At 39.4% G+C, this 17075-nt stretch overlaps 1 long non-coding RNA gene across 1 annotated transcript in view; it reads right to left on the bottom strand.

Annotated features, from left to right (window-relative positions):
• The window catches only part of LOC144230807 (uncharacterized), a 293282-nt gene extending 287708 nt beyond the window's left edge, over positions 1-5574 (bottom strand). The window contains exon 1 of the long non-coding RNA XR_013334886.1: positions 5512-5574. This is a non-coding gene — a long non-coding RNA (uncharacterized LOC144230807). The remainder of the gene's footprint in view (positions 1-5511) is intronic.
• Between the last annotated feature and the right edge of the window lie 11501 nt (positions 5575-17075).

Genomic DNA, 17075 nt, shown 5'->3' with positions numbered 1-17075 from the left:
CACACAGTTCATGGGTTCGAGCCCCGCGTCAGGCTCTGTGCTGACAGTTAGCTCAGAGCCTGGAGCCTGCTTCAGATTCTGTGTCTCCCTCTCTCTCTGACCCTCCCCTGCTCATGCTGTCTCTCTCTCTCAGAAATAAAGTTAAAAAAAAAAAAAACATTAAAAAGAAAACGAGAACTACTAACAACATCTTTGAAAAATCAAAGGGTGCACTAATCTACATTCCCAAAGCAAGTCCTTTAATGGAAAGCTTCCCTACTGCCGTCTGTCTTCTGGAAATAGAGTCCTTAAGCAAGTAATCTGAATTCTACTGCATTATTTCCTCATGTCATAGAATTTTGCTTACATTCTAGGCCATTCTTGGAAAAGTCTTCCCAAAGTTTACCCACACTTTAAGAGTAGGCTCACAATCTCTTCTCTGAAATTTCCCTGATTATTCCTCTCAGGCAAAGTGTATCTTTGCCTAAATTCTTTCACTAAATTGAAATGTCCTTAAAGCCAGGATTCTATTCTCTATTCAATCCTGTACTCTCTCTATAGTATCTAACATGCACTTTTGCACAAAAGTAGGGAAATCTAGAAGGAAAAGTTTACTTGGCTACCACATTGAAGGGGATATTGCTAAAAGATTATAAATATGTGTGTAGAATATGTAAATATGCCTAGAAATGCTACTACCAAAACGTGTATTTAATACAGTCCACGTCATGATAGGTAGTCAGACAGAAAGTGGATGATAACTCTTGAGAGATGCTACAGAGGAGTTTTTAGGGAAGATGGGGAAGTAGGTCAGATGACCTTTGAAGCCTTTCCAACACTAGATTTCAAAATGATTTTAAAAATTGTTTTTAATTTCTTTATTTTAGAGAGAGAGCACAAGTAGGAAAGAGGGGTGGGGGAAGAGAGGATCTTTTTTTATTATTTTTTAATGTTTATTTATTCTTGAGAGAGTCGGGGATAGAGCACAAGTGGGGGAGGGGCAGAGAGAGAGAGAGAGAGAGAGGCAGACTCTAAAACAGGCTCCAGGCTCTGAGCTGTCACCATAGAGCTTGATGGGGGCTCGAACTCACGAACCTTGAGATTATCACCTGAGCTGACGTCGGATGCTTAACCAACCGAGCCACCCAGGCACCCCTAGAGAGAATCTTAAGTGTATGGAGCCTGACATGGGCCTCAGTTCCATGACCCTGGGATCATGACCTGAGCTGAAATCAAGAGTCAGACACTCAACCGACTAAGCCACCCAGGTGCCCCTTCAATATGATTTTTAAAAGGTTTTGCCTTAACTGAATATTACTGTTTAACTATTGCCTCCACGGACGCTGCCTCTACCACAGGCAACTCTTGAAGATTTTCCAAACAGCCTAATTAAAACACCCAGTTTGGGGTGCCTGGGTGGCTCAGTCGGTTAAGCGTCCGACTTCGACTCAGGTCATGATTTCATGGTTCGTGGGTTCAAGCCTTGTGTTGGATTCTGTACTGACAGCTAGCTCAGAGCCTGGAGCCTGCTTCAGATTCTGTGTCTCCCCCTCTCTCTGACCCTCTCCTGCTCACGCTGTCTCTCTCTCTCAGAAATAAATAAAACATTAAAAACATTTTTAATAAAATAAAATAAAACACCCAGTTTATAGCTTCTAAGGAATGCATGCTGGAACCTTCTAACTTCGATGTAACCCCATCCTCCCTTCTCTTGGTCATCACAGAGGCCCATGGTTGTGGAAATCACAGAATGGTTGGAACCTAGACCCTTTAACTCTCAACCCCAGATTCAGGAATTCAAGTTTATGTGCCAGTTTTGCTGGTGTCTTTGATTTCTGAAAGTGTAAGTCAGATCCAGAAGACAGCCTAAGAATGATTATCCCAATATTTACCATTGTAGCTCTTTCTTCTCCATCTTGTCAGTGAGGAATATTGAATGTACTTTGGTTATCACCATTCTTGCCCAATAAGAAGTGCCAGATTAACAGCACAGAGAAAAGGTGTCAGAAAAGGTGGAAACATGCTCCTCAAATATGCCACACTTCCTGCTGATTAGTGCTCCTTAAGGTAACATCACTGTCTGGAACATATGCACAAAATACTGTTGTAAGAGCCTACGCCTAACACTCTGCAGTAAGTGGGATTTCAGGCATTAGTGGGGTTTGGAGACTAAGTTCACAAGAGTACTTCATTGCTTTCTCTCTGTCTATCTACCTGTCTGTCTACATTCTAATCACAGCATATATCAAAATAATGTTGGTCCTTATGTGTTGTAAATGCACATTTACATAAAGCAAATAGTTGAAGGGATGCAAATTAATCAGTACCCAAATTGCAATGTTATAATATGGTAAGCTATTTCTTTATCCTATTTTTTTTTTACTATTTTGAAAGAAAAACTGTTACAGCAAAAAATACCATAACAGAACTGTCACATATTTCTTTTTACCANCGGGGCTCAAACCCACGAACCGCGAGATCATGACCTAAGCGAAAGTTGGACGCTTAACCGACTAAGCCACCCAGGCACCCCCAGCTAGAGGTTATTCTTGTCAAGCGAAGGATAAATACTTATATAGTAAATCCTGAAGTATAATTATCACAAATTACTTAAAGTAATTTCAGCTAATGGAAAAACAAGTTCTCCATGTGAAAATGATCTGTGGTGTTTTCAAGAGCTTCTTTGGCCTCAGTGGGAAAACAGGATCTGTCTGAGTATCTGTTGAAGGAGTTACAATCCAAAACAATCAAACCACCTCATATGGTAAACAACCTACAAATGAGAGCAAGACCATTTCTGCTTCTAACAAGACTTCTTCCATGATATCACTGTCAAACACAAGAAGATATGATGCTGATGCCTTGCTGATATATGAATACAATGAAAAAGCATTTCCTAAAAGGCTTGTAATGAATATAGCAAAAAGGCTGCAACCCCATTATCAGGACTAAAGATTTATGTATATATGTACGTTTTTATTCCTTCCTTCCTTCATTTATTTATTTTCTACATATTTTCAAACCCTCCCTGATATCCCCAAATGCCAGCTTTAGGCTCTATAGCATAGCATATGGTAGTTATTTATTAAATAGTTGCCGTCTTGAATTTAAATCATGTATCTACCAAATCTCGGTAATCAAACACTATGAATTCACTCTTATGCTGACCAAAAAAGAAAGAAGTCAGGCATCTCACCTCAGGTGCTATAAATCTGGTGAGTTTATTGTGAGACAAGTGATCAGAATCAGATGAGCTACAGGACCCTCAATAATTCACTGTGAGGGTTTAAAGGAGGAATCCCATCCCTTGATTTTCCTGACGAAAATCACTGACCACGGCATGGAAAAATCCCAAACTCAGCACCTCTGCTTTCTTTAACCAGTCTTGCTGGCGTCCTGGCAGACCAATTTGGAAACCATGATTAATCCCCTGGTAAACAGAAAATAGGCTCTGGAGCCAAGAGAAGCCAAACCTGAGTCATTCTCTGGAGACTCTGCCCTTAGCCAATTTAACTCTACCTCCTCCTCCAGGAGCCGGCTAACTTGCCTGCTAATTTTTAGCAAACAGAACGGTCTTTCCTTGGTGACAGAAGAGCCCAGTGAAACAGAGACTAAAGAGTCGCTGTCACTGACCACAAGCTGGTATAACCCACATATATGCAGGGGTTACCATGTCCTGAACGGTTCACATGAAACTGGCTAGAGCCCCAAGCTACATGGAATGGCAGGCCCAACATCCTTCCCAATTTCTCCAGCGGTTGGAGGGAAGGAGGACAAGGTACCTAGATGGTTCTGAGTTAATTTGGTCTGCCATCCACCTTGCCACTGCAGGAGAGCTACCATGGCTGCTGCCTCATGCTAGACATGACCCTGCTTCATTCACACACACACACCCCCCCCCAACTTCATGTGCTTTCCCAAGTATCACTGACTCAAGGCTCTGGGTACAACTGACTTTTATGGAAGATTCAAGGCAATGGAGAAGATTTATATGAAGCACCGAAAGTAATTTAAAAGTAAAACTTCTATAGCTCTGTTCTTAAAAGCCCTTCAACCACCTTCACCCCAGAAGTTTTTTACCTGCTGTCCTTTCTCCTCAGGCTCTGAGCTCCTTTGCTCCCATCTTCCCCTCCCGACTTCCTCCCTCCCCTTCCTTCTCCTGCTAAGCCCTTCTCCTAAGTTCTGTCCCTTTATTATGCATTACTTGGATTTCCCTGTCTGTTTGCAGACTGTGTCTTCACCTTGTACTCTGAAAACACTTTCCTAAGAAGAACTTTATGAGCAGGTATTCAAATACATTTATACACACCTACACAATTGGATAGACACACACACACACACACACACACACACTCCTGTGACAGTCAGGAAACACAGCAGCAGGGCTGTAAGTTCCCAGGAGCCATGTCCATGGGACTAGAATAGGAGAATTTAACAGAAAGAGAGGTTTTGAAGTTGCTTTTTAATTTTTTGATAGGAGTATGGCTTTTCCCTTACTTTTCTAGGGTGTGATGCTCACTGGAAATGTTAAGGATTCTTGGCTGCTATGTAGCTGGGAGGCCAAGTGGGCAAGCCAGCTCCTATAACTCAGCACACAGACTCTATGCTTCTGACAGCTCAGGATATGGCTTCCCCAGGTCCACATGCTGTTTCAACATCACTGTTTTGCACACAGAGACCTTTGCTCTCACCCAGGTCACACACTCACACCCACACCCTATTGCCACGTGGAATGCTTTTCCACATTTCACCTCTCTGAATCAGATCCATTCTTCCAAGGTTTTCTGCATCAAGTCTCCCAGATTGTGGTCTTTGATTTTATTCTTTCTCCGACTACTCATTTCATTTGCATAGGTATCCTTCCCTGATAGCGACTTGCATTCCCTGAGGGCAAGTCCTTTTGTCCAGCCCTTTCTCCAAAGACCCCCATATTAACTAGCACCATTGTAGACATGCAAACAGATGCTTAGCAAGTGCCTGTCAGATACAATTAAACAGACCACAAGACCTTTGAACCACAGTGTAATTAACCATCGGGTAATTAACCACAAATATTAACACACTTTTTGAGGAAAACCGGATCCCTGAAAACAGCACTGTACAGCAGATGTTAGCATGTTTTCATCTCAAATCTAACAGTTACCTTTTTTGTGACCCTGGGCCAGTCATTTAACTTTTGTGAGCATCACCTTTTTTTCTTATTTGCAAGATAAGAAAAATAAAAACACCTGCGCGACCAAGCTCACCTAGTAGTTGTAAGGATTAAATGGGAATAAGAGCAGTTCCCTCTTATCTGCAGGGTATATGTTCTAAAACCCCCCAGAGGATGCCTGAAACCATGGATAATACCTAACCCTATATACACTATGTTTTCCTATACATGCACACCTCTGATAAAGTTTAATTCCCAAATGAGGCACAGTAAGAGATTAACAACAATAACTAACAAAAAAAATAGAACAATTATAACATGTGTAACCAAGGTTATGTAAAATTGCCCTCTCTCAAACTATCTTCTTGTACCGGACTCACCTTTCTTGTGATGACTCGAGATGATAAAATGACTCCAGGAGAAGAGGAAGCGAAGCGAATAGCGCGGGCGATGTGATGTAAACTGAGGCTACTATTCACCTTCCAATGATTCGTCACGAGGAGGATCATCTGCTTCCTGAGCGCTGATGACGGCAGTGGCTGATGGAAACTGTGGAAGCGAAACCGTGGATAAGGGGGCATTACTATATATATATATACACACACACACACATGCATACATATATATACATACATATATATGTATGTATACTATGTATGTATAGTATGAAAGTGATTTTATATATATATATGAAAGTGATCTGGGAAGCATTGTGCACAAGAGAAATAAGTTATTACAAGTATTACAATATCCTAGGTATTATAAAAAGAGCTTGAAATTTTTATCAAGTAGCATAGATTACAGATAGAAAATCTTCACACAATTATTCTGAAGCGTTTTCCCATAAATAAATGTCACTATTATTTTCCAAGAGCATTTTCTTATCCGTAAAGGAAGATTTATTACAGCTCTGTAACTCATGCAAATCTTACCTATAAGCAAAACGTCTCCTGTTTTTTTTTTTCCCACCCAACAGGATTTGTTTCATTTCCTGCAGGATTAGCTATCATAAGAAAATCAAGGTATGTAAAGGCCATCTTGGATGCTAACATTATGAAAATTATTACACATTAACACTCCACAGAAAACTGTTAGGAAAATGTTTCAGGTATGGCAAATTTTACTAAACACAAATGAATCTTTTTAGAATTTTAAAGTAATAGCAAGCATATTTTCTTATAAGAATCTAGTGAGTTTTTATGTACTTTATCCTACAGTCTTTTCTTATTTGAGTGTGTATTAGTTCCCGTGGCTGCTATAACAAGTTCCCACAAACTTGGTAGCCTAAAACAACAGAAATCTGTTGTCTCACTGTTCTAGACACCAGAAGTTTGAAAGACATTTCATCAAGCTGAAATCAAAGCGTCAGCAAGGCCATCTTGCCCTCTACCCACAGGCTCTGAGGGAGAGTCCATTCATGGCCTGCCAGCATCTGTGTAGCTGTGGGCATTCCTTCACGACCAGCTCCTTCACTCCAGTGTCTGCCTCCCGGGCACACGGCCTCCCCCTCTTCTGTGTAATCTACCTGTCTCTCCCTTACGAGGACACCTGTGATGCCATTTCTGGCCCACCCAGATAATCCAAAATAATCTCTTGCCTCAAGATCTGTCATCACATCTGCAAAGACCCTTTTTCCAAATAAGGTAATATTTACAGATCCCAGGGATTAGAACATTGATCTTTTAGGGGTGCCATGTTCAGCCTAGCACACAGTTGTTCTCAAACTTCAGCCTTTACCAGAATCATCTGGGAGGCTTGTTAAAACACATATTGCTGAAACCCACTCCCAGAGTTTCTGTTCAGCAAGTGGGGGATGAGCCCTAAGATTTTTAATTATTAGCATATTCCCAGGTGATTCTGCTACTGCTGCTGCTGGCCCCAAGCTCTCACTCTGAGAACCACTAGCTATGTCATCTAATGCTTGAAAAATTATCTTCTTGTTTAATTTCCCCACCTCAAGCTGTATGTCATCAACTTTTTGTAGGCCTTCTATACATAGTCTAACATCACACATGTTGGCAATAACAGCACAGCTGACACCTTTTTCTCCGTTAGATGCTGCCATGCTTTCTTCCATTAGGCTTCTGCAGTGAGACATACCCAGAGATCAATCTTTTTCTTCCATGGACTCATTTGGTGCTCACATCGGTTTCAGTGAGAGAAAGCATAGGATTTATCAGTACACACTCCTTAGCTCGGCAATCAAGGGCCTCCATAATATGACTTAAAGCCCTGCCTCCAGCTAGATTCCTTGCAGGTCCCCAAGCACCCTCTGCACACCTCTCCCAAGCAAGAGACTTCCACATGTGGATTCAGCCAGCCAAAGTATCTGCTCATCACCCATCCAAAGTTCCATGTATGTTTACCAGACCTCTGATGCTCCATGAGGTACAAACCAATGACCTACCCTTTTCTGTTCAGATCAACCTGGTCTCTCCCTCTGCACAGAACTTTCTATAGCACTTCCTTTGCTTTTGGTGATAACACTATTCTCTTTTGAATCCATGATTACCTATGCACGTTTTAATCCCTCTATGTCTTATAAATTTCTTAAAGGCAAAGATTATTTCTTGTGTAGCACCTAGTACAGTGATAAGTGTGCAATTAGCAACAGAATTTTGTTTGCTGTTTACCCTTCATATCTGTTCTAATCTCTTTGCCATTAAAAGGTACTCAGGTGCAGAAGTTGTGTTTTGCTTTGGTGACCCCGTACCATACTTCTTTGGGGGGGACTGCTTCTACCTCCCCCCAACTATGTGGTTCTGATGATGATTGCTAATCACAGTGCCCTGTCACATAACCCATGCTCCCCCCCTTCCTTTCCCACAGACGTGAGCCCCTTTCCCAGGATTTTTTAACTAAGGTTTAGAGAAATAAGGCCTTTCGTTTCAGGTAGAGAAGCTGAAGATATGTCAGCCTTGTGATGAAAGAAGGCTTGAGAGAATGAGATTAGTATACAAAGAGGTATAAGGGTGGGTAGAGGGAGATGTGAGTCCTGATGCCATCAAAGCCCCAGGCAGGCTCTGTGGTTCCTGCCTCTCTGGCAGTTTCATTATATGAGTGAATATGGTTTTGCCATTTTGTCTACTCTGGTTCAAGTTAGATTCTGTCACTTGCAGCCAAGAGTCCTGATGACTGCGAAAGGCAAAAGAACTCATAATCCTTTCATAATTCTTGTGAGAAAAGCAGTACCTCCACCTTCCTGATCAACGTTTCTAACTGCCTATGTATATTACACCATGCACTGACCTTGAAGATATTAGGTATAATGGAAAACTCTATATAAGTTGTTGTTATGAACCCAAGCCAGGAGAAAAATAAAAACAGAAAAGTCCAACTCTTTCCCTTCAGGAGAAATTTTCACAGGAATCTTGGTGAGGGAGGCTAATATTCTTAGTTTTACATTGGATAATTTTACAAGATAAAAGCCTGAGCAGAGGTCACATAGCCTAGTTCTCCCTTTCAAGAAGCTTAGATCTAATAGAAAGGGAAGACATATAAACAAATTAAAAATAAAGTATATGAATACTGGGGTAGGAGTATGAACAAGGTACACTATGGGGCACAAAGGAGTGGATATTTAAGCTGGAGCATAAGAGAGAAAGGACTGACTTTATGGAGGTAGCAATTCTTGAAACCTGTTCCTCGGGGCAAAGACTGCCTTACAACATCGAACTTGTTTTTGCTAAACGTCTGTTCCTTCATGTGAAAAGCATTTATCACTTAGTCAACAAGCATTTATAAGATACCTATATAGGTGAGTATATAGATGAGTTAAGTAAGACAAGGATCCTTTTCTCAAGAAGCTCATTATAGAAAGATGCAGAAAACCTCAACTTTTAAAGTATAACATGGTTAGAAGTAAAATGATATGGTGCATAGGATTTTCTTCACCCAGATGGATGGGGGACAGAAAGGAAGTTGGGGAAGTGATGAAATAAGGCTGACTGTGAGATGATAATTGCTGAAATGAGGTAGGGTGGCTTTGCAGTGTGTCAACTTGGCTGGAGTGAATTTCATTTCCCAGAATTCTCTTATCTCTATGTTTCCAATTAGGGTGACCCACAGGAACCATTCTTGTGTGGAATTCAGGGAAGGGAAATAAAGCTGTAACTATTTTTATAGCCATACATATTGTCTTTTATCCACTTATTCACCAGATAAGCATGAGACAATGGACAGGCCTCCATCGTCCCACCCACTCCTGGAACTCCCTCTAGTTTCTCACCTCCAGGACAAGGTGCGTGTATCTAGCTCTGTGATGAAGGAACCCGAGTTCAGCAGGACACCCACACTACCAAGGTCAGAGGCAAGATGAGTTTTGGTTCATCCTCCACCTTCCCAGCTGCACCTTGTTCTTTCCCTCTTCCACTTTATACCAATCTTCCCTACCTCATTGCCTGCCCTGCACATTTCAAATTCCAGCCTTATAGGCACCATTTAACCAGATCCCACCATCACATGATTGCATATGTACAAGCACACACACACACATATACATATGTACATAGGTACCCCCCACCTTTGAAAGTGTACCCACTTTGCTTTGACAAAAGACATACATTAGTCCCTATTTTTGCTAACCAAAAGAAACCCTAAGAGGATTTTTGTTTTTATTAAAAAAGAAAAGGCAAAAAGCAAAAATAATGTTCAGGGTTTGTTTTGCAGGGAGCCATTATAGAGGCAGCATGCACCGCCAGCAGCAAGAGTGGCACCATTCAGCTCCTTCCCTGGGGAACCACACTCAACATCAAGCTGCCGTGGCTTCAAACTACATCTGTGAGCATCTGTGATTTATCTTGATTTTATTTTGTGTGTCCTTTGGCAAGATATGACTAAGGTATCAGAAAAGCCTAAGAGAGGTTATTTTTTTTAGGTCTAAGAACACTAAAAAATTTTTCCATATAAATTAATGGCAACTGCTTTTTTGCTTTATACACCATTTTGACTTTTGAATGGCTTCACAGGAATATTCTACTTTTGGATAGCTGGGGAAACCTATCTGTTAACCTGTTTAAACACACACACACACACACACACACACACACATCCTAGTGGTTGTTCTTTATTTACTGAACTCTCATATACTGGGTGATTGGTACATTGTGTTTATTATCTTATTCTCAATTTTTTGGCTACGTTTGACATTTTCCCCATTAGTATTTTATGTCTCAATGGAAGAATTGGGTGATAGGACATGTACCAGATGCAGTAGATGTGAGCACAGCCATCGAAGGCACGGGGGAAGGAGCAGAGGGGTCCTTCTCATTGACCAATCTCCCTGTTTGCTTCTTGCCTCATCAGCTCCTCCTTATGTTCTTTCCCCACTAAATGCAAGTCAGCTTAATCTCCCTAATGCTTCTCTCTAAGAATCCACCCCCAAATTTCAACCAGCCTGCCTGTAGCATAATTCTTAATTCTCCATAAATATCTCTGTTCTCTTGCTGGAATTCCAAAGCCTCACTTCCAACTCCATGTTACGTTCTCCTTACTCCTAGACAACCAACATAAGTAACATTCTTTTTCAGAAGCAAAAGCTAATGACTTCCAATTTCTCTTGGTCATTCTTGCTCCCTGACCACAAAGCCTAGAGCTGTCTTAGACACCTCCTCTCTTCCATACAACCTTTGGCCATATCCTGCCAATTTACTTCCACAGATTGTCTGTTCTAGGGTATCACAATAGTCTCTCTTCTCTTCATTATCTTACCCGTCTGATCATTCCTTTATTCATTCAACAATGGCTTTCTTTTTTTTTTTAATTTTTTTTTAATGTTTTATTTATTTCCAGGAGAGAGAGACAGCGTGAGCAGGGGAGGGTCAGAGAGAGAGGGAGTCACAGACTGAAACAGGCTCCAGGCTCTGAGCTGGCAGTCAGCACAGAGCCCGACGCGGGGCTCGAACCCACGAACCGCGAGATCATGACCTAAGCGAAAGTCGGACGCTTAACCGACTAAGCCACCCAGGCGCCCCAACAATGGCTTTCTAAGCACCTATTATGTAGAAAATCTTAAGACAGATTGAAGGAGGAAATATATCCTTATCTTGTATCATTGCTTAAGAATTTACAGTGTGTCTCATTATTTATAGAATAAAACCCAAGCTCTTGGACTTCAATGTCATCTAAAATCTAGTCCTGTCTGTAGAAGATGTGACTTCTCCTGGGGTGACCAAACTGCCTAAGAGGCTTTGGGGAAACACTGTTTCCAGATCAAGAGCCTCCCTGGAGATCAGGCTGGGAGAATGTTTGTCTTCCTGCACCATTCTGAGTCTGGCTGAAAGTTAAGAGAACACAGCTTTTAATTTCTTTCTATATTTAAACACACACACACACACACACACACACACACACACACCTGTAAGTATACAAATGATATGTATTCTTTTTTTTCCTAATTTCAAAAATACAAAGAGGTAAAAAGAATAAAACAACAGTGACTGACAATACCACCGCCCAGAAGTAACCACTTTTTGTGTTTTGGTGAGCCTTCTTGAAGAATATTTACAGCTTTCATTTATAACACTTTATAAAAATTTATAGCTTTAATTTGGATAACACTGTACATACTGTTTTCTAATCCATATATTTCATTTAACAATTTGTTGGAGCACATTTCTATGTCAATAAATATATTTCTCATCTATTATTTTTAAAGGTGGCAGGCTATTCTATTATATGGACATAACAATTTATGTACACACTTTCCTTTTGGGGGACATTTAGGTTATTTATTCTAATTTTTTTTCTACAACAAAAAGCTTTGCAGTAAATATCCTTATAGATGAATCTTTTTCTGCATCCTCAATGTTCTCCTTAAGATAAGATTCTAAACGTAGAATTTCTGGATCAAAGGGAATATATATTTTTAAGGGTTTTGATATAAGACCATGTCTTTTACTGAGGATCATTTGAAACACTTATATAGTATTTCAGCAACATGCCAATGATATAAGGAGTCTGAAAGTGACAGAACTATACCTAAGATGCCCTTAATCACTCACTCTCTAATGAGAAGTTAGGTTAATTCTTTTGTTCAATATATATTACCCTAATTGTTTGAAAGACAACAGTTTAATTTATGTGTAGATAATATATTCTGTAAGAATTTTACTCATCATTTCATAATATTACTTAATTTTGCCTAGAGTTTATTTCTTTAAATAGACATTTGGGTTGCTATTGTTATTTTTTTTTTTAAAGTAGGCATTTTCTGTTTTAGCACAATGAGATAGTAATACATTTGTGATGAGATGTATGGCAGAAAACTTTCACTCTACACTTTTATAACAATAGAACTTATCTACCCAACTGAGAGCTGTGTTTCCCACCTCTCTGGCAGCTAAGTATTGCCACGTGATTAAGTTCTGGCCAATGATATATGTACCCTCCCTCCACTCTTCTCTACTTCCCACTGGTTGGAGTGCAGATATGTGGCAAGTTGTAAGAGCAGCAATATTAGACCACAAGATTGAAACTTGATGTTGATGATGACAGAGTAACTAGTCCCTTGCACCATGAAACTGTGAACTCAGCCCTCGTCTACTTAAGCTTGACTATTTGAGGAGAAAGAAACAAATTTCTATCTTGTTTGAGACCATAATTTTGACTTTGTTTCAGGAGCTGACCTGGTGTCCTAACACAGACAGAAGATTTAGGGAGCTTGACTATTTCAGTGGCTACTACCAAAATAGTCCAATTGACAGATTCAAAGTATAATAATGATTTTTTTAGGTTAAGGGACAATGAATATTGTTAATAGTCAAGTAAGCACAAGCCAAAATATTTTACCAGAGAAATACTTGTAAACTCTTTCGCCATCTAATGAGCTTTCCTTTGAATAAAAAATCCAGTTACATAAAGCAATTATTTGGCTTATTGCCTTTTTTGTTTTGCTTCTACATTGTATAAAAAGTTAGACTCAATAAACTTGGTTTAATTTTATTCTTAACTTAATTCTTGTTTAATTTATGTGATTCTATAGATTTCTTCAATGTCCTTGATATTCAGTGATAGTATAAAGATAAATAAGGCTTCAAGTCATAAAAATTAACCTGAATTAAACTGCATATGAAAATATGCAAACATTACTGTCTTATAAATTCTAACTGTACTTATGTATTACCTTTCTAAAATGATCTAGATACCACCAACTGAATGATAATTATATAGTACCTAATAAATATATGAAGTTGATGACTCATATCATTTTAGAGGTAAGGAACATCAGAAGATAGCAGCAATTAGGTCATAGATGAGTTGATTTGTAGTCTCCAGAGACTTACTATGAGTAAGTCTTACATAACATTTTCCACTGTATATACATATATGTATATATATACCCATGTGTACATCTCCATCTTCCATTTCTTTCTTCCTAAGAGCATCCAGATTTCCTTTTGGGGAAGAGAAATCTCCTGAGTAGTGCTCAGTCCTATAAATCCAGTTGCATACTTCCCTGGAAGTTGAAAAGATCAGATCACCCCAGCCAAGGAGCAGCCAGGCATATGAGGAATTAGACATCAGGTGCTCTCCCCTGGGCTTCTGAAACGTAAGAAAGACAGAAGGAAACAGCAATGACCACAAGAAGTATTCTGAAGTGCCTAAAGTACCAGCCCACTTTCAAGCTTTATTCCCCAATATCCTATCAATCCTAAGTATCCATCAGTAGCACAAAATTCTTTTGTTTCAATAAATATTCTTTGGCTTCAGAGTCAGTGGTTGTTTGCAGCAGACAAGGGACTCTCACCACCATGTAATCTCTTACCACCATATGATATATCCTCTCTTTTCCTAGTGAATACTCTTTGCTAAAAGTGTAAATGAATGAAGAAAATACATATAAAATTATATTGGAAGTTTTATAGGATATAAACATATTTTTGTTGGCTACATCTCAAGAATTCAATATATATATTTTAGTTTTCTTCCTTTTTGTTTTAAGATGTAAATATTTTCTGTCTGAAATGTTAACATACACTCCAAAATATAGGTAATTTTTTATCCTTGAATTATTCCTTTTTTATATGCTAATTTACATCTTATGAATCAATCTTGGTTCTTTAAAAATAATTATTAACTATAATGATACAGTCTGTCTCAAAATTTATATTTAAAAATTGATGTATTTCAAAATGTATATGTTTGTATAAATTTATATATACATAAACTAAGTTTGGTAACCAACTTAATTGTTAGAATCAGTAAGTCAGCAGGGCACCTGGGTAGCTCAGTCGGTTGAGCATCCAACTCTTGCTTTCGGCTCAGATGGTGATCCTGGGCTTGTGGGATCAAGCCCCAGGACAGGCTCTGTGCTGAGCATGGAGCTTGTTTGAGATTCTCTCTCTCTCTCTCTCTCTCTCACCCCCTTCCCAACTCACTCTCTCTAAAATAATAATATATATATATGAACCCCAGTAACTCAGTACTCCTAATGGACAGAATTATTTGCCTTTTATTTGCATGGCTTTTCATTTTACACATCAGCCAAGCAGAAACCACTGGTTGCTAAGCAACAGCTTTCCTCTTGATGACCAGAAATAGAATACATAGAAGGGCAATTTCTAAAATACAATATACATGTATATAAAGTTAAAGAGAAAGTCAGCCCCATAGTTTGGCTGTTCACCCAGAATGCTTGTCATGAATATTGAATTCATACCGACAGTGTATGAATTCCGAATACATTTGATCATGAATTCTTCAGTAACTATATCATCTTGTATTTTGTTCCAGTATCTCTCTTACTACTGAAAAACCATGAAGTAATACAGAAACGAGGTTTTGAAGCAAATTTCCTTAGAAAAACTGTTTTTAACTGCACACTTAAGTTTTGTTGAACTAAGTCATTGCTAACATAGCATTAACATTCCTGTTGCAGTGCTGCGTCCTTGTTTAAAACTACATATTTAATGCTCTGGGAGGATATACTCTAACCAGTTTATAGCAATTACCAGAGGGAAATGACCATTTGCTTTTTCCTATATGTGTTCTTTACAATGAAAATAATAATTGCTAGTAGCTGCTGGGTGTTTATGAGGTGCTGGGCACTGTTTACACTCATTCTATGCATTGTCACATTAGTCTTCCCCTTTTGACAGACAAGGAAAGGAGCTCAAAAGAAGTTGTGTAGCTTTCTCTAGGTCATTCATGTAGAAAGCAGGGGCGCCTGGGTGGCTTAGTCAGTTAAGCGTCCGACTTTCGCTTAGGTCATGATCTCGAGGTTCGTGGGTTCGAGCCCCGCGTCGGGCTCTGTGCTGACTGCCAGCTCAGAGCCTGGAGCCTATTTCAGAATCTGTGTCTCCCTCTCTCTCTGACCCTCCCCTGCTCATGCTGTCTCTCTCTCTCTCTCCTAGAAATAAATAAAAAATATTTTTAAAAAAACGTATTATATATAATGAGATATGTATAGTATATATAATGAGATATTACTCAGCCATAAAAAAAGAATGAAATTTTGCCATTTGCAACAACAGAGATGGATCTAGAGAATATAGTGCTAGGTGAAATAAGTCAGTCAGAGAAAGACAAATACCATAGGACTTCACTTGTATGTGGAATTTCAGAAACAAAACACATGAACAAATTAAAAAAAGAGACAAACCAAAACACAGANCATTTTAGCCACTCTGACTGGCGTGAGATGGTATCTCAGTGTGGTGTTGATTTGTATTTCCCTGATGAGGAGGGATGCTAAGCATTGAAAAACAGACTCTTAAGTATAGAGAACAAACTGGTGGTTACCAGAGGGGAAGTGAAGGGGGGATGGGTGAACTAGGTGATGAGGATTAAGAGTACACATATCACCATGAGTACTGGGTAATGTACAGAAGTGTTGAATCACTACATTTAACACCTGAAACTAATATAACTGTATATTAACTATACTGGAATTAAAATTTAAAGATATATAAATAAAAAGATAGATAGATAGATAAATCAAATACTAGTGGCTTAGAAAATAAGTAAATATTCTTTCAAAGTAATTTTACTCTCCCTGTGTTCTAATTTGAATTTCTAAAATAGAATTGGTGTGTAAGTTTCTCTTTTCCTTCTTTGCTTTTGAGCTCAATGCAGCAAACATAAGTATTTACCGGCAATCAGCAGAGATGATTTTCTCCTTCAATTATTCCCACTGGAGAATGTAAATAAAATATTCAAAGTAGAGGAAAATATAAAACAGACCAGGAAAAAAACAATGAAAACTCTGCTAACTAAAATCAATTTAGGAAATAAATAAAACCTCAAATACATTGTTTGGGATTAGAACGTTTTTTAAAGACTCTTTCGCATCCATTTATTCATTGTTTCATTCATTCATTCATTCATTCATTCAGTAACTGAATGTTAGGGGCACAGAAATGTCATGCCCAGTCTAATGTTAACCTGTAAGCAGAGGACGGCGATGCATAAACCTAAAATCAGAGTTTAATATGCAAGTGCTATAATGTAGGAGGAGAACCACGGGAGTCCATGGAGTTGACCCCCCAGGAAACGGGGAGTCGAGAAGGCTTCCATGGAGCGGTACATGGGAGCTGGGTCTTGAAGCATGAGCAAGAATTTGCCAGAAAGAAAAGCAGTTGGATTTCCAGAGTTAAGAGCTAATAAGTGTGTAAAGTCCCAGCAAGACAAAAGGCCACGGCGTAATAAAGACAGTGAGAACTCCTGAGCTGCAGGCTGGGCCAGGGAGATTAGATGAGCCAGGTGGTTACAGATTTTATTTATCGTAGAGAATTTGGACTTTTATCCTGAGGGCAGATAACACCCAGTGGTCATCCCAAAAAGTGCCCTCCTCCATGCCCATCACCCCCCTTCCCTTCACCCCCACCCCCATCACCCCTCAGCTTGCTCTCAGCATTCAAGAGTCTCTCATGGTTTGCCTCCCTCTCCCCAACTATTTCTTCCCCCATGGTAGGAAGCAAGCTTTATGTTTCATGTATAACATGAA

The sequence above is a fragment of the Crocuta crocuta genome, unplaced genomic scaffold (genome assembly GCF_008692635.1).
Source record: "Crocuta crocuta isolate KB4526 unplaced genomic scaffold, BGI_CrCroc_1.0 scaffold3, whole genome shotgun sequence".
Taxonomy (NCBI): domain Eukaryota; kingdom Metazoa; phylum Chordata; class Mammalia; order Carnivora; family Hyaenidae; genus Crocuta; species Crocuta crocuta.
Note: the sequence above shows the minus strand (reverse complement) of the source record. Positions and strands in the feature narration are given on the sequence as shown.